This window comes from Abramis brama (assembly GCF_963993115.1).
Source record: "Abramis brama genome assembly, chromosome: 20".
Taxonomy (NCBI): Eukaryota; Metazoa; Chordata; class Actinopteri; order Cypriniformes; family Leuciscidae; genus Abramis; species Abramis brama.
In genome coordinates, this window is record NC_139982.1 from 7,487,082 (window position 1) to 7,512,511 (window position 25,430).

The 25,430-nt window shown below is 41.9% G+C and overlaps 2 long non-coding RNA genes across 3 annotated transcripts in view; both read left to right on the forward strand.

Moving 5' to 3' along the window:
* LOC311071477 overlaps positions 1-24,973 on the forward strand; it is a 62,829-nt gene extending 37,856 nt beyond the window's left edge. Inside the window, exons 2-3 of one of the 2 annotated variants that reach the window (XR_014603861.1) lie at positions 22,950-24,631; positions 24,701-24,973. This is a non-coding gene — a long non-coding RNA (uncharacterized lncRNA). Of the gene's footprint in view, positions 1-22,949 lie in introns of both variants that reach the window. The other variant, XR_014603862.1, reaches the window with a different exon arrangement.
* LOC311071479 lies at positions 6,134-12,008 on the forward strand. Its single transcript, XR_014603864.1, has 2 exons — positions 6,134-6,238; positions 6,365-12,008. It is a non-coding gene; the product is annotated as an uncharacterized lncRNA (long non-coding RNA).
* Positions 24,974-25,430: the final 457 nt, after the last annotated feature.

The following is a 25,430-nucleotide window of genomic DNA, read 5'->3' on the forward strand; positions in this document are numbered from 1 at the left end:
CGCGCTCAGACTCTCTCATGTCGGCGAGCGTCAACCAGAGATGCCTCTCTGTAACGGTCAGAGAAGCCATGGCCTGGGCAGCGGATTTCGTAGCGCGAAGGGAAAGGTCCGTCGCGCTTCTTAGATCCGTAATGGAAGCAGATTCCAGACCTTTCTCGTCCATATCACGGAGGAGATTAGCCTGGAGAATCTGCAGCACGGCCATGGAGTGAAGAACAGAAGCAGCTTGACCGGCGGCGGAGAAAGCGCGGCCGACAAGGGCTGATGTGGTCCTGCAGGCCTTAGACGGGAGGGCAGCCTTTGAGCGCCAACGAGAAGGCGGGCAAAGGTGCGCTGCTACCGCCTCTTCCACAGGGGGAATGGCATTATACCCCTTCTCAGCGGCGCCGTCAACCTGTGAGAGCGTCGATGAAGCGTGTGAAGAGACCCTCGCGGAAACCGGTGCATTCCACGACTTAGAGAGCTCACTGTGGAGCTCAGGCAGGAAAGGCGTGGTTCTGGAAGCTGGCGATCGGCGGCGGCGATGGAGAAAGCAGCCGTCGAGCCTGTTTGGTGCTGGCTCCTTAGGAGGAGACCACTCGAGGCCTAACTGGTCAACAGCCCGGGTAAGGAGGCGCAAAAGCTCCGCGTCCTCGCCCGCTCGAGAACGGCCAGAATCCTGGACTGTAGAGGAGGCGGTGGACCAGTCCTCACTGTCAGACGCCAGGATAGAGCAGCTGTCAGCGGCGCGTCCATCAGACTCATCCGCCTCGTCCCCTGAAACGGCGGCGGCGCGGGCGAGAGCCGGCGGTTGAGCGGCCGGGAGGGGGGGCGGAGAGGGCGAGAGAGAAGCTCGAGGGAGAGGTTCCGGCGAGCTTCTGAACGCCGCATCTGTCTCCGGTGGTCGCTGCGAGCGGCGCTTTTTCTTGCGCGGCCCAACAGGGACATGCGGAGCGACAGCCTGGTCGAAAACCTCAAGTCGAGCCCACAGGGTCGACATTGAGAGTTCTTCGCACTCGGGGCAGCCGCCCGTAGAGAGTGCGGCGGCGGCGTGATCGCGGCCCAGGCAGAGAGCGCAGATGAGATGGCGGTCTCCGTTGCTGAGCGGGGCGCGGCACGAACCGCAGGAAAAACGAGGCATTTTGACAAAAACGCCTCGCGCTCTTTTAGAAAAAGTGCGTGTCGCAGGGCGAGCACACACACAACACAGAAAATGCAGAGAAAAAGGATATGTCGCCGGATAGCGTAGCAGGCACGGATGGCTGAAGGCGGCGAAGGTGGCCGGCTTCCTCAGGCGCTGTCCTAGGCTTGCTGGTCGCTGGTTTCAACGGCGGCGGCTTCTCAAGATCCAGCGATGCGAAGAGCTTCGCTGAAGACAAGAAAATCAGAGTTCAGCCTGTGAGCCCGCAATATATACACACTGGCCACACCCTTCTTGACGGTTAGAAGGGTGTGGAGGGCGCGAAGCTCATTGGGTGTGACGTCACACTGGGCTCACTGATAGGCTTAAGCAGTTGCCGCCTGGCAGCCAATGAGCACGCTTATACAGCTTGCTTTGGTCTGCCTGCTGCTGCACTGCGTTGACAATAAATGCACAATTAAGGATAATTTTTTGGCTTCAGATCTCGAAGAAAGAGAACTTTCCCGAAGCGTAAGCTACTTACGCAATACGAGAGAACCTCTCGTAAGAGAACATTTCCTCTAAAAGACGCTTGTTTCTTCCGGTCGAGTTTGCAGATGAGTTAGGCGGTTCCCCTGCGAGTGAACTTCATTTCTAGAAATGAACAGACTTTAAAAGCCACACACACATTAAAAGCCGAAAATGTGTCATTCGTGTTCAGAAAAATAACTACAGTAATAATAATGAGCTTAGCTTTGTGTTGCTCTTTAACTTTAAACAGAACGAGTACGTCTTTCTTGAAGTGCACATTGTAGATCATGACAGAAATTAGCACAGCCAAATCTGATGAATGATTGAAACCTCTTCCAGCAGCGGTCGGGACGAGTAGAGCGCAGTCTGGACGGTTTAGAAGTTGCAGATGTCCTGATCAGGCCAGTGTGCACATGATGATGGACAGGAGTCATAGTCCCATACTCCATTTCAATGAAGTCATTCAACTGTGCTCTCAGAGTTACAGTTATATTCATAAAGAGCCTTCGAGTCCCACCAGGTGTAATCCACGTTTAGAGAGTTGGGTCACTCTCCCACTCTTTACTGTAGATATAACTGTATATTTATGCCACTTTGACACACTGATCACTCAAATATACAGCTACAGATGATCTCACTAAAAACCCGTCAGTCATGAATGATCACGTGTGATTGCTGATCTCTGATTGGCTGAATCAGATCTGCAGTGGGCCAGTGTATTTACACATCATGATGACTGATTTTATGGACTACATGCACAGTGCACACTTGAGTTTTGTTTATTAACCAATTAGTCTATAAAATGTAGGAGTTTGAAAACCGCCAAACCAATTTTTACCAGCACAATCAAACTCAAAACTGCCCAAATCTGGCAGCACTGGCTTCATGTCATTACTGTTTCCAAATGTCACTGGTTCGTCACTAGGGGGCGATGATCTCTGTGAACCCATGAACCACTGTCTATTTCACTTTACCTGATCTCAGATCAGTTTTTTTAAATATTAATGTTTATTGACACATTTTTATAATAAAAAAGGAGTTGTAGTTAAACGTGTCTAATTGGTCTGATTACCAATCTCTCCATAAAACAAACAAAACAAGCCCTTCAATTTAATAAACTAACACATATTATAAAGACATTTCATATTTACTGGTATTAGATGATTTGGTCATTGCATTGAATAGATTAGACTTTAAAAACATTTGCATTTGGTGTGTAAAAGGTGTTTTTATGCTGAGTTTCCGCTGTTCTGACCAGCGTGTGGCGTTTCCAGAGCTTCAATACAGTGAATCATTATGCAAATCAATCGGTTCAATGGTTTCTAAAAGCTTTGTTTCTCCATCACTAGAGCAACATGATGTTGGTTCACTCTTGAGTTGATAACAGCAGGCCAGAGAGCAAACTTTGCCTGGCCCACCTCCACTTCTGGCTGGGTCCCCGGCCCAAAACTGGCCCAACACACTGAACATGGACACACAGAGCTTCCTCTGGCCCAGATGTGGCCCACACCCTGTAAAGCGACTCTTATTGACTGATATGGCCCAGGTCTGGCCCAGGCACTGTAAGACAGATCTGGCTGAGGGTCGGCTGGGCAGAAACTGGCAGTGAAACACAAACTCAACCAAGGGTTTTTATTATAAAATTAACAAATACACTTTAATATAAACATGTATGAACAATGAACAAATACACTATGATATTAACATTTATTAACAAAACACTGATTCTTCATTTGTGATCATGTATTAGTTATGATTTTCATAACATTTTCATATATATTTACACCATTGTCTATAAATGTAATGATTATGTAACAATTAGTGTCAGAACGGCTGATTCTTGATCTTGATCATTTTTATGATATTTTTATATTCTAAAGTTTTTAATCTCCTATAAATGATCAGTTTGTCTGCGCTGCTTCACTAAAGCAGAAGTGAAAGTGTTCCAGTCCAGATCATGTAACCAATCAAAGAGTGAGACTGAAAACCCCATTTGCATTGTCAGGGTGGAGTGATTGTGATCCTCTCAGAATAGAGCAGCTCTGTCTCCAGAGACCATGTTCAAACCCCAAGAGCTTTATTTGACATTTACTGCTACATCAACCTTCTGAAAAGCACCTGCATCTTCATCTGTTAGTTGAATGATGTTGTCAGACACAAAGTGAACTTGTTGAGAAGCTTTATTGAATGTTGCAGCAAACACAGCAGATTGAAAGATCACACACACACTTACACACTCTTTCAGTATTGAGTTGTAAATCACTCCAGCTGCAGCACTAGACTCATGTGAATCCTGCCTGACACAGGACACTCAGATACGGCTCATCTTCAGGAGAGAAACATCAGCACTCAGAGCTCTTGTGGAACGAGACCTCATGAGGAGCTCCATCATGTGTTACTCTGCAGACGTACAGCTCTCCCTCTTCCCAGCGTGCTTTGCTGAGGGTCAGGACGCTACTGCGGCTGTAGCGGCCGTCCTGCTGGCTCTCTGCGCTGGTCAGAACCCCCTCGGTGACCTCTGACCCGTCCAGTGTCCAGCTCACCAGCGCCCCCTGTGGAGAGTAAGAGCTGAGCAGGCAGAGCAGTGCGGCTGAGTCTCCAGAGATCTGCAGAGAAGAGGGCGGCAGCAGAGACACTGAGGGCTTCACTGTGGGACCAGCTGCAGGAGACAAACACAACACATTCACACACACACACACACAACACATTCACAGCAGTTGTAACTCTGAACATAGAGATATTCAACTCAAAATGTAACTCAATTTCAAACAGAGTTAAAACACAATTGTATCATACAGAATGAACGAAACACTGAATTATAAGCACAACATGAGCAAAAGAGATTCAGTATCATTGACTGAACTACAGAAAGTAGCAACATTTACATTCTGATGTCAAATCTCTTTTTCCCATGTATGATTTCTACAATAAAAGATGAACTAAATATGAACTCAGTGTAGAAATAAATGAAGGAAAAACAAACCTGTAATAAACTGATTAAACTCATAGCGAGACACAGTGTGGAAATATGTTTAGAATCTTATTTCATTCTTTTTTTTTTTTTTTTTAAGGAATAATGCTATTCTTATAATAATATCATTGTTTTAGATTAAATAATTATACAAAAATATCAGTAACACTTTAATTAAAGCCTTTATACATATTGCATTATAAAAATAAAAAAAACATTTTTAATGTATTAATTATATATTGTTTTACAAATTATGATGCATGTATGATCTCATCAATAATTGTAACCAAGGTTTTAACACATTATAATATTATCTATTCATTGTTACACCTCCAAAAAATTATAATACACTAAAACTCATGACAAACAACCAATTCTAGACGTAACAAGGAATTTTCAAATAATATAAAACATTTTAACTTTGGTTACAAATATTTATGAAAAAATATAAGGCATTATTTCAGTTATTTATGAAAATATATAAGGCATGATCTACATTATTAATACCGTTTAAATATGTAATTAAACAGACTTACCGATCACCAGTTTAGTTCCTCCACCGAATGTGACCCACAGTGATACAATCTAATGAAACGCTCGTACAAAAACCTCTATTCCACTCGAGTGAACACACACTCCAGCAGAGAGAGAGAAACAACACTTCAACACACTGATATTAGAAGATCCTCAGCTCTTCTCAACACTCACTCATTCAGATTTGACCAAATGCTTTCTGATATAACACTGTTTAAAGAAATATATTTGATGAGCTGTGACCTCTGAGGTGACCTTTGACCTCTTTGATCACGGATGATGTTGTGGAGTTTCTCATAATGATGCTTCTGTTCTTCATATGCAGATCAATCATCATGATTCACAGAAAAACCTGCAGCTTCAGACTTCAATCTTCAGTGAAAATCTCTTCAAATAATGAGTTTATTGAATATTAGAGCCAAAGTCAATAGAAAGTGTCAACAATGAAAATATAAAAGGTATTTTGCATGTTCTACACAGTCAAGCATGTTTTCATATTCAAGGTCTGTTCTAAAAGTATCTGGACTGGTTATGAATCTCCACACAAGATCATGAAACGTGAACAAGCTCTAATATGTCTCCATCTTTAACAGCCTGTTTCTTCTCCATTTGATGATTTCAGACACACATGAGGCTTCATGATAGATGGAGTGACACCATGAACTCTGATTAGAGATTCACAATCAGTCCTGATACTTTCTGAACAGACTCATGATTCATGATCTTACTTTAGTGATGGCGCTTCATCTAGTGGAAGTGTAGCAGTGATGATGGTCACATGACTGAATATGGACACAGAGATGGACGTTCATCTGCACATCCTCAGTGTCTCAGGAGTCACAATAAAAATACAAAATAAAGTCATGATTCTGTAACTCTAGTGTATATGAGTTTGTTATCAGCACAAGCTGTTGTAAATCCTGCCCACTTCTTTGCATTGTCAGCACATGCTTCAGTGCTCTGAGAGTGTTTATAGTGCTGTGAGTTTAACACTTCATGACTGAGAGCAGAACAGAACACACTCTTCATCATCACACAAGACTAAACTACAGCAATGAACACAATCAACATCTTCATCTGGACCATTGCACTGTTTATTCAAGGTCTGTGTAATACAGTTTGTTTTTATAATGATTATTAATTATCTTAAAATGTGAAATGTATATATTTATCATATACTGTATATCATAATATATATCATTTTCATTTTTGTTTGTGTTTTCTTTCAGAGTGTAGAGGACAATATACTGTAACTCAGAGTCCATCAATAACAGCAGTTCAACCAGGAGAAGAAGTCAGAATAAACTGTAAAACCAGCAGTGATGTGTATGGTAATGTTTATTTAGCCTGGTACTCACAGAAACCTGGAGAAGCTCCTAAACTCCTCATATATGCAGCAACAACCCGTAATACTGGAACTCCATCTAGATTCAGTGGCAGTGGATCTGGCAGTGATTTTACTCTGACCATCAGTGGAGTCCAGACTGAAGATACAGGAGATTATTACTGTCTGAGTTTACACTATCCAGGCAGCACTAGATGGTTCACACAGTGATAAAGAGTTGTACAAAAACCTCTGTCAGTCAGACGTCACAGTGACTGCACTGATACAGCTGAGAGAAACTGCAGCTGCTGATGGAGGATCACAAACTACACAATATCAAACCTTTCACAGACTTTATTCATTTATTATGATGTAAGTAAACATGTAAGATATGATCTAATATCCCTTACTAAACTGGACTAAAATGTGGAGAAAATGTGAGTAGTGCTTGTTCCTGTAAAACTTTTCACTACAATATAATCTATATTATTACTGTAGTCAAGTTAATCACTTTAATTGCACTTCTATCCTTCACCACTAGAGGACACATGCCATGCAGTTTAGAAATGAGATACTAGAGAACATGTGTCTTTTACATAACTGAGTTCTGTACACCTTTCCTCTGAAATCACATACTTCACTACTATTACTATTATAAGTAATAATAGTACGTTTATTACTATGACTACTATTATTACGTCACCCAGGTAATTCTCACCTACTCTTTTATGGATACTAAGGATTCGGATACTTATTCGCTCGCCTACTGCTTTTCCCCTACTACAGGGTTCACCAATCTCGGTCCTGGAGGGCCGCTGTCCTGCAGAGTTTAGAAAGACCTGTTTGAAAGTTTCTAGTATGCCTAGTGAGACCTTGATTAGCTGGTTCAGGTGTGTTTAATTGGGGTTGGAGCTAAACTCTGCAGGACAGCGGCCCTCCAGGACCGAGATTGGTGAACCCTGCCCTACTATATAGTAGTGAAGTATGCAGTTTTGGACGCAGCCATTGTATGTCTTGTGTCTGAGCACATGACTCTGTCTTTGGTTGTTTTGTCCATGTGCTCGTCATGTCCCACCTCCTCATTTCCAGTTTCCACGGCCCCTTGTCTAGTCCTCGTTTCACTAATTGTGCTCACCTGACCCTCATGTGCTCTGGTCCCTTTATATTGTGCCTATTTCCCTCATGTGTTTGCTGGTTTGTTGTGTCCTATGGTGTGTTCCTGTTCGCTTGCCTGTGTCTGCAGTTTATCTCTGATCTTGGCCCAGTGTTTGACTAGTTCTAATGTATCCTTGTTGCTATTTAGTTTTGTTTTTATCTTTTGATTGATTTCATTTTTACTTCAGACTTTTTTCTCTAGTATCTGCCTGCAAGTTTGTTCTTTTGTTTATTTTTTTTTTTTTTTGTAAGTTCCAGTTGTTTCTAGTTTTTGGGATTTTTTTTTTTTATCTAGCCATAGTTATTTTCATCAGGTTTTAGTTTGGTCCTTGATTAATCTATTATCTTCTCTCTTGTCTTGCTGTGTTATCTTGTGTCTTGTTCATTGAGTCTTGTGTTTGTCTCTGCATCCTGAGGTTTCCTGAACACTGACATTCACTGCCTGGCAGCAAGACTGGAGCTACAGAGATCATCAAGCCTCTGGTTCTTGTGTTCCTGCCTGGTCTTCCTCACCATCATCCCAGCTGGTGCTGCCTCTTCTTCTGCAGTCCGCACGCCCGTTGTCACCCAGGACTGGTTTCAGTGGTCATCCTCCTTGCCTGTCATCGTGTCGTCAGCCCTACTGTTCGAACTGTTTCTCACCTCACTCTCCTTGTGTGTGGAGTGCCACACAAGGAGAGTGATATTGCCACACAATGAGTGCCCTGTCTACATTCTTGTTAATAAACCCTGCACAGCAATTCTGCGCCTGGGTACGCTTTCAGATCCTTGACAGTTCCTGACAAATGTAGTACGTCCAGCTAAGATTCATACTACACACACTCATACTATATAGAGCATGCTTTTTTAGTAGTCGTGAAGTAATTACTAAATAAGTACCAACTCAAGAGAGTATGTGATTTCAGACGCAGTCCATGTGCTCGATACACTAAACAATCTGAGTTACTGTGAGCCTCGAATCATAAAAGCTGTGTGTGTTCAAGCTTATGTCTCTGATTTTCAAGTAGAGATATACACATTAATCATGATTTGCTTTTAAAGGAGTCATAACCTGCAATTTTCACTTTTCCACGAGAATCAATGTATGTTATGATTGCCTAACGATTATACACTGGCCGGGAAGCCGATATTTAAAAGTGAAGCGTTTGTTTACCCCAGGGTTTATAAACCAGCCCACGTGCACGCGCACGCGCACTCAAATACGAAATTTTAATTTCAGCCCCGACTTGACGTCAAGACGGGGCAGGATATACCATATATGGACACCGCAGACCTATGCCGCGGGAAGCCCGCCCCTCTCCCCCTCATATTCAGTTCAGTCGAGAAAGATGGAGAAACCGAGTGCACACGTGAGTTGCTCTGTGGTTGACTGCCACAAACAACATGTAAATGTGTTTTCTCTACCAAAAACGGACCAAACTATCAGGGACCAGTGGATGAAATTCATTTTTAATGACGCTGTCCCAACAACCCTTTCAACTGGCTTATCGTTAGGAGTCTGCGCTAAACATTTCACACAGGAATCATTCACAAATTTGGGGCAATATCAGGCGAAGTTGGCCTCGAAGCTCTGTTTGGAAAAAGGTGCAATTCCAACAATCAGACACTTGCCTGAAATTGAAACGGTAAGACTGTGTTTTTATTGCTCTACTGTGTGTAACAAACAGCAGCTAACTGCTAATGCGGCTATTGTATGCTAGCAGTGTTGAGAAAGTTCACTTTCTACATGAACTAGTTCAAAGTTCAGTTCACAAATTTTAAAATGAACTAGTTCAGTTCATAGTTCATATACTCAAAATTTTGAACTAAGTTCACAGTTCCAGAAATGAACTAGTTCATAGTTCTTTTTTTCCATGTTGCTGCGAGATATTATTTTTCAAAATGATTACCACAGCCCATATAGAACCACAGACAATTATTTTATCAGTTTTAACACTGAAGATATGCGTCAGATTTGTTTCCATCTTCACCGACCTTATCATAAAACTCGTTTAAATGATCATACGACACCTCCTTGCTGCTTTTTGTTTTGATTTGTAACGTAAGTGATGAGTCGTTCATGAAAGACTCGAGGTGAAGTAATTATTTATGTTCCCTGTAAATGATTTTTGACTGCATTATAATGATTTCTTAATTCAGAATATGATCAAGATTGCGTAGGTGGATGTGTTCGGGGAATTTGCCAGTTAATAGTAACATTTAAAGCCCCTTAAATGAACGAAATGACTCGAAAAAAGATTTGTTCATTTTGATGAACGAGATCGAACAAGAGGTCGAACACTGGTGGCTGGTGTTGCCAGATTGGGTGTTTTTTCCACTACATATTAAGGCCGGTTTACGGTGTGTTTTAGGTGGGTTTTCGCCTGGAAGGCTTTATAGTAATCTGGCATCCTACTGAACGAAGTTAAACTGAGAGAGCGTGGCGTTCACAGACACCAGAATGAACGAGTTCACAGTAACGTTCATCAGGCAGTAATGCGGTACGTTCAGTTCACGTTCGCCCAAAATATGAACGAGTTCATGAACTATCGTTCAATGAACGCGTTCAGGCACAACACTGGCGGGAGTATTAGCTTCGAGGTAAACATGGGGAATGGCTACTTTGCAAACAACAAATGACTGAGATCATCATGAATTCGGCTATTGTATATTGATTGCCTAACGCTTATACACTGGCCGGGAAGCCGGTCGCGGCCAGGTCGGGTTCATTCACAACTTGCGCCATGATGTCATTTTGGAATGATATGCTAAAGCGTTACCTGCGGTGTCAACCCCCCTCCTTCCTGCCACCAATCAACGCGCCCCTCATTTGCATTATTAAAATGACCGTCCACGACAGCCAAAATATCGCATCAGATCTCGCGAGACAATAATGCCTTCAGAAATAAGGGTCTGAGGAGCTCTGTGTTTATTTTTTTTCCACTTTTCTTTTTTAGAAGGGCCTGAAAGACTATAATACAGCAGTAGGTATCCAAGGTAATACTAGGTTATGACTCCTTTAAGTTTTTATTTGCACAAGTTGCTGTTATTTTATCAAGATTTTGATGGAAATCTATAATGCACTTGTTGTTATATTAAAGGTCACCTATTATGCAAAATTCACTTTTACATGGTGTTTGAACATAAATGTGTGTTGGCAGTGTGTGAGCAAAACCACCCTAGAATGATAAAAATCCACCCAGTAGTTTTTTTACTATCTCAATAAATCATAAGCACTGTCTCAGAACGCCCTGTTCTAGATTGCCCGCACTGTGACGTCGAAGTGCGCTAAGCCCCACCGACGTGATTTGATTGACATCTGGTTTTGGCATAGACCCCGCCCTCGGTGATCTGTACACCATCCTCCATTGTTTCAACGACAGCCGGTGTGTAATGTCTCCTAAGAAGTGTAGGTGTTCTCTTGTGGGATGTAAGAATGGACATACTAGTCTTCACTGACATCAGAGCCACTGAAAACGCAGAGGATGGATTTTATTTATGAAGAAAAGGCACCACTTAACCTCCTGGGACCCAAGAATAGACTTTTGTCCACTGTAGTGGACATTATATTTTAGTGAATTTCTCTGACATCATACATGTCACATGACACAACCTGGGTGTCCTGTAAAGAGCACATTCAGGACTTTCCAGAGATATGAAATGTTTGGAGGTTTCACCATGAAAACAACTTTTCCTTGGTCTTTAAAAATGTCTGACATTAATTTAGTGATCAAATGTATCATTCTTATGGAAATATGATAATATATTGTAATTATAATTTAAATTGGACTACTTTTCAAATTGTATTTCATAAAACAACATCTCAGGAAAATGTTAAGGGGTTTCAAATAAAAAAAATACTTTCTGTTACAGAACAGGGCATTGATTTCAAACGTGTGCACTGTAGAGGACACCAGGACTTAAATCATGTTTATCAGGCATTTTGTGAGACACAACAAGTGAATATGGAAATAAATTATACATCAATATTCCTATGAAATATTAGATATTATTATTAAAATGTTGCCAATTATTACTCCAATTATTACATTTCTTTTTTCATTAAATGTTGCTCCAAGAACACATTAAGGTGCAAATTAGATACAGTTTATAGATACATTGCATTGAATGGGAATATTAATTTATGGACATTTTACCCACATATTGCATAAAGTAAAATGGTGTATCAATTCATTCCGTTATTTCTTTCATAACATAGTTGAGAATAATCTTAATACAAATTTTGGTTGAAAAAATCCTGAAACCCCCAAATTTATTGGTGATTGAAAAAAAAATCCCATTGTTTTTGCCTATACATATAATTTCATGTCATTTTATTTTTTAAACAACTTAGTCCTGGCGTCCACTACAGAGGACATAGCATAACGTATGAATAAAATATTATTTTTCAAAAATGTTTTTTTTACCATTTGTTTATTGTGCTCTAAACAGTGTGATGACATGGAAAAAAACTAAATTCAAAAAACTTTTTTTTTCTGGGTCCCACTTCCTAAATACGAGAATCATTTTCTGACTGTTTAGTGAACGAGGAAGTTAATCCTCAAGTGTGGATCGTTGCCTACAGTTCGTGATCCAACGTCACCTCCAGAAAGTAAGTGTATTTTATGATTTTTGAGCAAATAGTCATTTCAATCGATGTCAGCCAGTTCAACAACAAATGCGTCTAAAGCTATTTATTGTCGTCGTCATAGGATGTTGAAACAAACAACGTCAGACAGTTCTCTTACGAGACTTCTCTCGTACTGCGTTTTTGTAAAAACGCTATGGGAAAAACTCTTTTTCACGAAATACTGAAGCAAAAAATTATCCTTAATTTTGAAGTAATGTAAAGCGCATTGCAGCAGCACACAGCTATGGGCGAGACGGCTCGCTCGCTCATTGGCTGCTCTGCGGAAACTGCATAAGCCTATCGAGCGAGGCCTGAAGTGACGTCAGGCCAATTCCCGCCGAAACGGGCGTGGCTTAGCCCTATAAAGGTAGCTCGAAAAGGCTGATTCACTTGATTTTTCATCTCTTCAGCGAAGCTCACGCATCGCTGGATCACGAGAGAAGCAACGCGTCGTCTGAGAAAGCACTTCAGCGGGACGAGCCACTTGAAGCCGCTGGCCAACGCCGCCTTCGACTGCCGTACCTGCTGTGCTATCCGGCGCCTATATCCTTTCTATATATTCTGTGTATTATGTGTATTATGTATGTACCTTTTACACTAAAACTTTTTCGACTTTTTCAAGTCGCCCCCCTTTCCTAGAGGATCTCGCAGCTCTCGCGCTCGCTGACGGCGACCGCCCTCACTCCGAGCCGATTGCCTATGGTGACTCTGAGACTCACCTGGTATCCTTCTCCGAGGCTGCTCCTCCTGGAAGCGGACGGTCGGGGTTAGTTTTTCTTTACGTTACAAGAAAAACTACCCTGCCTCTGCGCGTCATTCACCGGCGAAAGGAGAAAAGAGTGTTCGTAGTGTACTGGCCTCTTTTTTCTTACATTTCTCAGTTCCCTGTCGGCGACTGGAAATGTCATTTGCAGCAAGCGCACGCCTGCCAGCAAACGCCGAAGAACGTTGACGCTCAACGCATCTAAAGCCTTTATCCCCCTGTGGCTCAGTGGTGGAATTATAGTTTTTTTCGCACGGGAGACCGGAGTTCGATTCCCGGTCCAGCCGCATATATTTATGCCTGAATGTCTATCTGAATGTCTATGTATCTTCACTGTGGCCCAGTGGTAGATTCCTAGGCTTTCGCGCGAAAGGACCCGTGATTGAATCCCGGGTCAACCAGCAGAAAATATTTTATGCTGCCAAATGCAAATCACTCTGTCAGTTCCCTGAGAGGCAGCTGCAGATGTGTTTGCAGCCGACGAGCACGTGGTACAGCCCGCGCTCGACTAGCCGCTCGTTCAGTCCCAAGAAATATGACTGTTCCAGTGTATTTTGCAGTGCACAGCTGCCCGCTTGCCTGCACACAAAAGCCTTTTACAGCTACCCAGATAAATCCCACGGGATGTATCGTCTGGTGTCCCGGCCACGGCCGATGGTGCTATACGTGTAGAAAGATGCCCACTGCCTAGTGCCCATCCCTACACACAAGCACAGCCCTTCACAAAAACAGGGCTCGCGCTCATAAAATCGACTCAGGTCGATCGCGCACACAACATAGTAAACGTGTCCGATGCCTGGTGCCACAAACACTATAACAGAAAACCAATGTGTCTTCCCCTGTAGCCCAGTGGTAGATTCTCAGGCTTTCGCGCACGGAGACCCGGGTTCGATTCCCGCATCTGCAAGCAGGAAAATGTATGCCGTCAAATACATGAGAGGCGACTGCAGATGTTTATTCTGCAAAAACCTTTTTACGGCTACCCAGAAAAATCCCATAGGGATGTATTTTCTGGTGTCCCGGCCACAGCCGATGGTGCTATAAATGTAGTACTGATGCCAAACACAGCCCTTCACAGGGCTCCCGCCTATAAAATCGACTCAGGTCGATCGCGCACCCAACATAGTAAATGTGCTCACTTCCCAGTGCCCACAAACACTATGTCACACATGTCACAGGGTTTCTGTAAAAACGAAACCTGTGCACGCTCGCTCTGCTCAGGCAGACAGCGCGCTCAAAGCAGCAAATGTGCCCGCTTCCCGCCCACACTTACTCACAGACATCATGAGTCCCACGAGACTCGCTCAGCCCTCCCTCGCTCGGTTAAGCACTGTAGTAGGGTCGAGGACGAGCGCTCTGCCCGCTGTGATCAGCGCGCTCCCCGCCTCGAGCGTCACAGGCGTGACGCCTATGTTACAGCACACCGAAGCACTTCTGTCACCCAGCGAACAGAGCGCGCTTCGCATCCAACCCTTAGCCATCCATGCAGAAGCATGGTCAGCGCTTCCAGGGGTTTCGGAATGGGTGCTAGACATTATAAAGAGAGGCTACTCGCTACAGTTTTGTCGATGCCCTCGCCGCTTCACAGCGCGCGTCGAAACTACGGTGAATTCAGAAGTAGCACACCTACTTCACGCCGAAATATCAAAACTAACGAGCAAAGGGGCTATAGAGCCTTTATCTCAAGCTCAAAGCAAAGGGGGGCTATACAGCAGATACTTTCTGGTTCCCAAGAAAGACGGTGTTTTCAGACCCATACTGGATCTAAGGCAGCTGAACAAAGCATTAACGAAACGCAGTTTCAAAATGCTCACGACCAGGAAAATTCTCGCGCATATTCGCCGAGGAGACTGGTTCATGTCGATAGATCTGAAGGACGCGTATTTTCAAATACAGATAGCGTCACATCACAGGCGATACTTGAGATTCGCCTTCGAGGGCCAGACATACCAGTATACAGTCCTGCCATTCGGCTTATCCCTGGCACCTCGTACATTTACGGGGTGCATGGATGCAGCGCTCGCTCCCTCAGACTCAGAGGCATGCGAGTGCTGAACTATTTGGACGACTGGCTGATTCTGGCTCAATAACGGTCAGAGCTCATGGAGCACAGGTATCAGAATCAATTGGACGAAGTTTCGCTGAACCCCAGTCAAACGATTTCGTTTCCAGGTACAGTTCGGGACTCACAGTCCATGACGGCACGGCTGTCACCGCAGCGCGTGCTAGATATTCAGCACGCAGCGAGCTTTTTCCGCTGCGGCGCGACGACCCCGCTCAGGAAATTTCAGAGGATGCTAGGTCTCATGGCCTCAGCATCAACAGTTCTGCAGCTGGGCCTGCTCCGCATGCGCCCTCTGCAGTTCTGGCTGAAAGCGAGAGTACCGCGCGGAGCGTGGGCGTCCGGTCGGCTGCGTCTCAAGGTCAATCAGAGCTGTGTGACAGCTCTGAAACCTTGGATAACGAGCGACTGGTACCAATCAGGTGTAAGCCTGGGGACTTCCTCGAGAGTAATGGTGGTGTCGATAGACGCCTCCACCTCGGGATGGGGAGCGCTGCTCGAGGGCAGATCGTTCTTCGGCCTGTGGTCAGAACGAGAGAAGCCCCAACATATCAACTGCCTGGAAATGTTGGCAGTGGACAACACGCTGACGCGCTTTCGTCCCCGAATCAAGGACCAACACGTCTTAGTCCGTTCAGACAACATGTCTGTGGTGTCCTACATAAATCGCCAGGGCGGTCTCAGATCCCGAGACTTGTACAGGTTGGCAGAGCGCCTCCTGATATGGGCTCAGCACAACTTGCGCTCGCTGAGAGCAGTGCATGTGCCTGGGCTCCAGAATTTGGGTCCAGACAGACTGTCCAGGAACAACATTCCCACGGGCGAATGGTCTCTACACCCGCAAACAGTCCAGCTGTTGTGGGAGAGATTCGGCAGAGCGGAGGTGGACCTATTCGCGTCCCACGAAAACGCTCACTGCCCCGCGTTCTTTTCCAAGAACAAGAGCGCGCTGTCCCGAACGTGGCCGCGCTGTCCGCTCTACGCTTTTCCCCCCGTCCCTCAGGTGATAGAACGGGAACGGGATATGCAGCTCATTTACATTTAAGGTGGTATAGACCAAAACAGCTCTTTTTAAAACAGGCCCCAAAAATGACATTTTCAAATGGTTATAATAAATTAACTGTGGGGTATTTTGTGCTGAAACTTCACAAATGCATTCTGGGGACACCCAAGACCAATATTACATCTTGTAAAAAGGGGCATAATAGGTGCCCTTTAATGTTTAAATTAACTTTTTCTGTTACCAGATTAAGATTATTTTGACACACTACATGATATTTGTGGAAAAGGGCCAGTGAATTTCACATGATCGTTGATTGTTTATTATTCATTTATGTTTAGGATGGGAAATGTTTAATACCTCTAGCAATATAACAAAAGGATTGTTCTATTTATGTCTATTTTGCATAATTTGTCATAGTTTCAGACTCATACATTCATACAAACACAACTGCTCACAGACGTGACCTGTTTGATGAATCCAGCGTAGGGCTGGACGATTTTGGCTAAAATCATCAATTAATCAAACAAATTACCTCGATTACGATTATTGAACGATTATTTAAAAAAAAAATTCCTATGTCACTGGCAAGGCTTATACTGTAAATACGTTCACGGTTATCTAATGAAAGATTTAGGGATGTCCCGATACCACTTTTTCACTTCCGATATGATACGATACCGATACCGCAGCTTTGGCTATTTGCCGATACCGATATCAATCCGATATCTTTATTTTATTCTTGAACTAATACTACTAGTAATAAAATATATGGAAGCACTTTGCTCAATTAGCCACATAAAAACATCTCACTCAAATGGAGAACAAATACTTCTCCAGTATAGTCCACAACAACAGTTGGATAATGAAAGACTGCCACCCTTTATTCAAAAGACCTTGAGATTTGTTTGGTAACCTGAATGAATTTAAAGTTAATTAGCTATATTTCAGATCAATATATTTGTTTCCTTAAAATTTAAATTAACTTTTAACTTCTCATCTGAATTATAAATAATTTATTTCTGTATAAAATAATACTACCATTAAAAACAAATTTGATTTTATTTTTTAATCAATGTAGAATGTGTTACTTAAAAATAAAAAGATTAGTGCTCTGTTTTAGGACAAGAAATGAAAACCAATGCAATATGATGAATGTCCAAAAAGATGAGATCATTTGATATTTTTATAAAAAAAATGTACACAGTGTGTGTGTGTGTGATTTTGGTTGGGTGACAGTTGTAGGTTACAGTTTGACAAGAGTTTACAGTTTGACAAAAGCACTATGTTTTACACAAATATAAGTAGGCTAAACACTTTGCAGTTTTAATGATGTCCTGTATGAACAAATTGACGTTGATGTTATAATGACGAATGATGTTTTTATGTTTCCACTGTTAGATCGCGTCTGTGCCTCTCTCTCTCTCTCTCTGACACACACACACATTCAAATTCGCGTCTATTGCGTCTAGTTCTACGCTTAAACATTTTGAATCCATTCGCGCGTCCAAAGCGAATAGGACGCGCGTAAGCGAGTTTGAAGCGAAATAGACGCGCGTTCAGAGCTAAGGGACGGGGCGGAGTCACGTGACTACACACGCGGTAATATGTTTTAAGGGGAAAGTACATTAACACACAGTGGGCGGAAATATTAATAGGATTAAAAAACCGAAATAACCGACTTGGTAAAATTACGTCGGTTATAGGCTCTGAATTTCGGTTTCGATTACTTTCCGATTAATCATCCAGCCCTAATCCAGTGTATCATTAATAGTTTTGTGGATTGAACTCTTCGAGCTCTTACTCTCTAACCGAGTCAAAGACGATCTCAGCAGTCCAGAGGTTCAGACCCTGACAGTGTTTCATTATAAACTGATGAATATGAACAAACCTCATCTCTCCATTGGTCCAACTCTTCTGACTCACATCAGAGGATAAAGTGTCGGACAGAGAAACTCATATTTGCATGATCAGGGTGATTGTGTTCCTCTCAGAATATAGCAGCTCCATCAGCAGATGTTCAGCGTCCTCACAGGAGCTTCATGTTACTGGAATACACTACTTCTCTAGTTTCTGGAGATATACTGGGGTTACAAACCATCAAATAAAGTCTAATGTTTCTGTAGAAGACTACAGAATTACTGACATTCATCTCCTTTTCATACAACATTAACAATTATGTCATTTTGCTGATGAAGCAAATCAGTGTCATCACCACAGTGTCATTAAATAGCTTAAATTAATAATATAATTTTTAATATTCTGTCATGGAAATTAAATGGTTTATATTTTTGGAATAAATGCCAAATCCTTAGTCTTGCCAAGGCTATTTTAAGATAGTATTTCATGCATCCTAAACACACACAAATAAATTATATTTTCATACTTTTCCACACAGTTTAACTGTAAATGGCACATAAATATTCTGATATTTACTTTTCTTTATTTTCTTCACTCATCAGATGTCTTATATTTCATCTCGAGCATCTTCACTGACACTGTTGTCTTCTTATCATTGTTCAGTTTGATGGAAATATTATATTCTTTAATATTCTAAAGTCTCTTTCTGGCAAAAGGGCAAAATAATTAAATCTGCATCAAAATAATTTAAAAAGAAGCGAATGGGACCCTGTTGTAACAAAAATGGACAAATAAACCCATTGTTAAAGTTAAACTCGTGTCTTTCTCACACACACACTTGTTTAGGTTTTTCATGACTTCTTTTTTAATGAAAGTGACACTGAGAGTAAAAAACAGGATAATCATTGTATTTATAAAGCGCCGGTGTTGAGCAAATGTTTGGTGGGTCTACAGCCTAGCTCACTCCTGTCTGCGGACATTTCAGACCCTACAGAAATGTTCAAACAGAATACATCACTCATTTTAATTACACCATTTACATAGTCATTATCTGTTGCATTAGTCGTTACAAAATCATTATACTTTATATTTCTATTTAAGTTTTTTTGTTTTTTAGGCTCTTCACCACAAAAGCTCTGCAACAAGTGATCAGAAATCAAGAATCAAAAACTGCTGTAATAACTCTGGTTAAAATGACAACAAATATATGTTTTTTTAATAATTATTTTACTAATAATTATAAGTATACTGACTCAAAACCTTTGATTGCTGCATCTAAGGCTGTGTGTGTTCATCGGTCACTGTAACATCCAAAACAAGATTTAATGTTAGATCTGTCATTTATGTGATCAAAAGGCTACTAAATCAGAGACAAATACAATCTAAATGATCTTCAGTTATGTAAATCTTTATGTAAATTAGTAAAATAAGCATTTATGTGTGTAATGTAAAGTGTTGACAAAAGCTTAGGCCAAATGGATGACATTATAGCACACATTCAACACACACACAGCTATCTGAAGTGTTTTCATCTGGAAGATGTATTTTTAACAGTTTCATCTGTCATACTGTACGTCTGTCAAATGTCCCCTGTCAAATATTAAACACACATTTAGGAAACGTCTATGTTGCATTTGGTTATGAGCGAATCTGCACTTTTTTTAACAAATGTTTCTCAGATGTTTGTACACAGTTAAAGCAATGCTGTCATGAAAACGATGTTTAACCCTCTGAGGTCGACAAACGCGCCGGCGCGTTTTGCTGGATTTTCTCCACATTGTAGCACAATAAACTTAAATTACTCCGTCATTTATGGTCATACAGAAAAAAGAAATATAAAAAAAGAATCTGTGATATTTCTCCTTTTGTATGTGTCCACTTACAATCAAATCAAAACATTGTGCTTTTGTAAAATAAAGAAAATAAACAGGGTGTGCGTTCTGCCTCTCCGTCGCGGTGAACTTTTTTTTCTTGAGCACGTCTATAAACTGAAACAAAACTCAGCGAATACTTGTCACACATTTATAAACCATATACCTTTATAAACATTTAAGTGTGTACTTTTAAATGATCGGATTCAAACTGAAAACAAATATTCTCTGTTTAAGTAATTTGTATAAAACCAACAAGATGTCCAGCTTCTCAAACGCTTGCTCATTATTTTTTTAATTTACCACGCCTACTCGCGCAAAAGATATTCACATGCAAATCTTCACATGGAACGCGATCGCGCTCATTAGGCCTACCTCAAAAACAAAACACCAAAACACTTTACAAGTCTCTGCTTTTAGACGCGCCTGAGCTTACATTGGATTTACATCAGAAGAAGAAGAACGCGATTTGAAGACAAGAAAGATGTAAGGTAAGAAATTCTTACATATTAGTTTGCTATTGTTGCATAAATTTCACATTGCAGTTGAACTGTTGCTAGATATATGGTGAATATTATAATATTTAGACCCGTGTTTACTGTTACTGTGTTTGTGGATATCTGCTCAAACGTAGATATGTATATGATAACCAGAATGTTTTATATTTGAGCGCGATCGCGCTTGAATGTATCATATTTTGCAGCGCGATCGCGTTTGAATGTATCATATTTTGCAGCGCAATCGCGTTTGAATGCATCATATTTTGCAGCGCGATCGCGTTTGAATGTATCATATTTTGCAGCGCAATCGCGTTTGAATGTATCATATTTTGCAGCGCGATCGCGTTTGAAAAGCAAACGGCTTCATGTTTTTACTATTATCTCATTTCATATCATCATAACGAATGGAAACATTTGAAGTAACATGATAATCAATATATTTTTCTCTAGCTTAGTTGTTACTGAAATCTTTTGGAAGATTTATACTGCTACAGGTTATTGTTATTTTATCCAGCACTGCGCATAGCTTATGCCTACAAGGCACAACAAACATGGTGTTCATTATATATTATATATTGTTGGAAACATTTGTGTGTGTGTGTGTGTGTGTGTGTGTGTATTCTGTGAATTTTAAAAAGCAATTTTAACCAGAAAAATCTAAAATTTATTCCCAAAATCGTGCAGGCCTTTCTCTTGATATCAGTATGTTCACTTTTTTTTTTTCAGGGCCCAGATGCCACTGAGGACTTCAGTGAACATGAACATGGTAAAGTGAAAATCAAACACCCTGGAAATGAAAGGTATGTACAATGTTTTTAGGAATGGCACAAAGGTCTCTGTCTTTGGATCAGTGTTTTCAATAAGTGCTTTTTTGGCATTTGTTGTGTATCTTTGGATTATGTTGTGTTGTAAATAAATCCAAACAATTTAAAAGCCATTCTTTTTTAAATCTCCTCATTTACAGTATTGTGCAAGGTTGCTCAGAATGGCAGGGCCTGATAGCTCCTAATAGGGCCGTTAGGGGAGGGTCTTTGTCTTAGGTGTGAAAAGCTTACATATTAATGACCTTCCGCATAGAGCTTTCTCACACAAAACCCGTCGTAAAATTTTTAAATCAATATATTGTCTTATCTGAATGAGCAGTCAGGGTGATTTCCACATAGTTTTAGAGCAAATATTCTAGGCTACGTGATACAATTTTCAAAAGTCTTGTGAAGAAATAATCAGTATGGGTTTCATGGCCTTATTTCAGTGATAATTTTTTTTTTGTATTTTCACAAACCACGCATAAATGTCATTATCTCAAAACTACAAACTTTTACATACATGCTGCTGATATATTATCGTAGCAGAGTTTGTGCTGAATACAGTGTAATTAGACTTTAGCCATGAAAATGTCACAAGTAACAGAAATAACCAGAAATGTCAGAGCATGTCAGAACACCTCCAGGGCCCAGAAAACAGCTCAGACCTCAGAGGGTTAACAAATCTTGAGAAGTATGTGTGCGTAATGAAGCACGACTGGTACAGTAGCTATATGAAAATTCAATGTTTCACAGCAACTTAATATAATTAATATATCAATATTTAATATTAATGTCTTCAAATCAATAGTTTCCTCGTCAGATGTTAAATAAGTGCAATTTAAGTGAGGGATAATGTAGAGCGAGGCGGTGGTTATAGCAAATATAACACCGACAGGCTGATCTGGACCCCGACGTGAAGCGGAGCCTGAAGGGCTGTGCGTTCACACCGCCGCAAGAGCGTCAAAGTGTCCGGAAGTCATTCATTTTCAATGAGAGCCGGCGGCGAGGTCTGGCGAGGGCGCAGCGTGTCTTGGACGTTGAGAGCGGCGAAAAGAGTTTAAGTCAGTTCAACTTTATGGTAATAAGCTTTGACACGGTTCGGCGGTAACCAATCAGAATGTAGAAATCATCTGCGCCTGAGAGGATTCCAGAGAACGCAATCCTGTAAACATTGGTTTAAAAAGATCAGGCCTTCGATCTACGTCAGAGCATCAGAGTGTCCCCGAATCTTTCTCCGGTGTCGTTGGCAGGGCGGCGAGAGCAAATTTTGCTGCTCTCGCCGGCAGCGGTGTGAATGTACAGTTAAAATCCTGCATCCATAGCAACGCTCTGTTTTTCATGGCAACAGTGTGTTATACTTTGCAGCTGTTTTTTTATCAAGAAATAACAGACCACATTCTACATTAGAAATCAACCAAGCCATGTAATAAATATTAATAATGATTGAATCAATAATATGTTTGATTCTGTCAATAGACTCTTCAGAAATGTGTGTATAATAGCTTGGCATTTCTCAACATGAGGAAGTTGTTTGATAATGTGTTTGTGACTGATCTACAGTCTTCAGGATAATGATTTAAATAGAGAGAGTCACTTTGCATTGTCAGCACATGCTTCAGTGCTCTGAGAGTGTTTATAGTGCTGTGAGTTTAACACTTCATGACTGAGAGCAGAACAGAACACACTCTTCATCATCACACAAGACTAAACTACAGCAATGAACACAATCAACATCTTCATCTGGACCATTGCACTGTTTATTCAAGGTAAGACGTAAAAACTGACTCTGGTTTTGGTGTTTTTTGTAAAAGTATATGATGATATTAGTTTTAAACACTAATAGTTTTTCTTTTCTCTTCTTCAGAATCCAGAGGAGTGACTCTGACTCAACCTGAAGTTAAAACTGTCCAACTGAGTCAAACAGCAACAATAGAGTGTAATATAGATGTAGGAATATACAGCAACGAGTTACACTGGTATCAGCAGAAACCTGGAGAAGCTCCTAAACTCCTGATTTATTATATAAGCAGCCTTTATACTGGAACTCCATCTAGATTCAGTGGCAGTGGAAGAGCAAATACTGGACGAGATTTTACTCTGACCATCAGTGGAGTCCAGACTGAAGATACAGGAGATTATTACTGTCAGAGTTATCACAGTGGTTATGTGTTCACACAGTGATAAAGAGTCGTACAAAAACCTCTGTCAGTCAGACGTCACAGTGACTGCACTGATACAGCTGAGAGAAACTGCAGCTGTTGATGGAGGATCACAAACTACACAATATCAATGTTTAGTTCAAAGTTTCTAAAGACCTTAAAGGTAAATATGATATAAGATTTTCTGGTAACACTTTATATTACGACCCGCAAACAACTGGGTACGTAAACCGAAATTACGGTGTACGTTTCTGTAATTATAGTGTACCTCCGTGTAGGTATAAGGGAACAATATGTTAAGTTTTGGGTAATAAAGGGGTAACAAGCAGATATACAACCTGCAAAGAACTTCGTAAGTAAACCGAAATTACGGTGTACGTTTCTGTAATTATAGTGTACTTCCGTGTAGGTATAAGGGAACAATAATTAAGTTTTGGGTAATAAAGGGGTAACAAGCAGATATACAAGCAAATTATTTATAATGTAATTATTTTAAAACTAACAGGTACCTATTCTGTTAATATATTCCAGGCAAAAATTGTACGTCTGTTGTATATAAAAGTTTTTATCACATTTCTGGCAAAATATGTTCTTGTGCTTTTGTCACAGGTCGGGGTGGGCCAAGCCAGACTGCACCCACCCCTGGAGACCGGGTACCGCCTCGAGGAGCGTGTCAAGGAACCAAACAGCAGACAGAGGATAAAGGAATAACAATTTCTTTATTGAGTTAAAAGCAGATAATTTGAAAAGTCCTAATTAAAATCTTCCTTCTTGTCGCCAGAAGCAATTCGATGGGCCCCTGGACCGGAGCGAGATGGACGTTCGTGAACACCCTGCGGCTCGTCGGAGAGGAATCAAGGAGAACACACACCATCCAGGTAGGTCACTGGGTAAGTACTCTTTACAGGGCTCACAAGGACGTCTTGGCTACTCGGACCCCATTCGGACTGGAACCAGGTAAATACTCGTGGTGAGGATGGAACGAGTGCCGGAGGCTGCCCAGAGGTAAGTATCCAGAGGACGGGGATCCTCAATTCAGACGGGTCACAGGGGCGCAGGTGGCGAGCAGGCCGGGCCAGGAGGGGACCGTGGACAGCAAGACGACACTTTGATTGAGCCACGTGCCGCGGCTATTCTCCTTCCTTCCGAACAGCAGCAACAATTTGCAACACGGGCACGGAAGGCCACCCGGCAAGAGGACACTTCACTTTGACTGTGCCCTGCAACAATACAACAGGGTTCAATGGTTCAACAAGATGCGACGCTCAACAGTGATACCTTCTCTCCTTCTGAACAGGGCGGAGGCTTTCAGTGGGGACAGGTGGGGACCACCAGGCGGAGAAGACGCTTGAGGGAGACACTCCACTTGACTGTACACTGCAACCAGGTAACAGGATTTAACTTCCCAACAGCATATGGAACGTTCAATTGAAATACCTTCTCTCTTTCTGAGCAGGGCGGAGGCTTTCAGTGGGGACAGGTGGGGACCACCAGGCGGAGAAGACGCTTTGAGGGAGACACTCCACTTGACTGTACACTGTAACCAGGTAACAGGATTTAACTTCCCAACAGCATATGGAACGTTCAATTGAAATACCTTCTCTCTTTCTGAACAGGGCGGAGGCTTTCAGTAGGGACAGGTGGGGACCACCAGGCGGAGAAGACGCTTTGAGGGAGACACTCCACTTGACTGTACACTGTAACCAGGTAACAGGATTTAACTTCCCAACAGCATATGGAACGTTCAATTGAAATACCTTCTCTCGTTCTGAACAGGACAAGCCTTCAATAGGACATTTGGAGACCACCAGACGGAGAGGACACTTGAGCGGGACACTCCACTTCGGCTGTGCACTGTAACCAGGTAGCAGGAGTTAACTTCCCATCAGCATATGGAACGTTCAATTGAAATACCTTCTCTCGTTCTGAACAGGACAAGCCTTCAATGGGACATTTGGAGACCACCAGACGGAGAGGACACTTGAGCGGGACACTCCACTTCGGCTGTGCACTGTAACCAGGTAGCAGGAGTTAACTTCCCAACAGCATATGGAACGTTCAATTGAAATACCTTCTCTCTTTCTGAACAGGACAAGCCTTCAATGGGACATTTGGAGACCACCAGACGGAGAGGACACTTGAGCGGGACACTCCACTTCGGCTGTGCACTGTAACCAGGTAGCAGG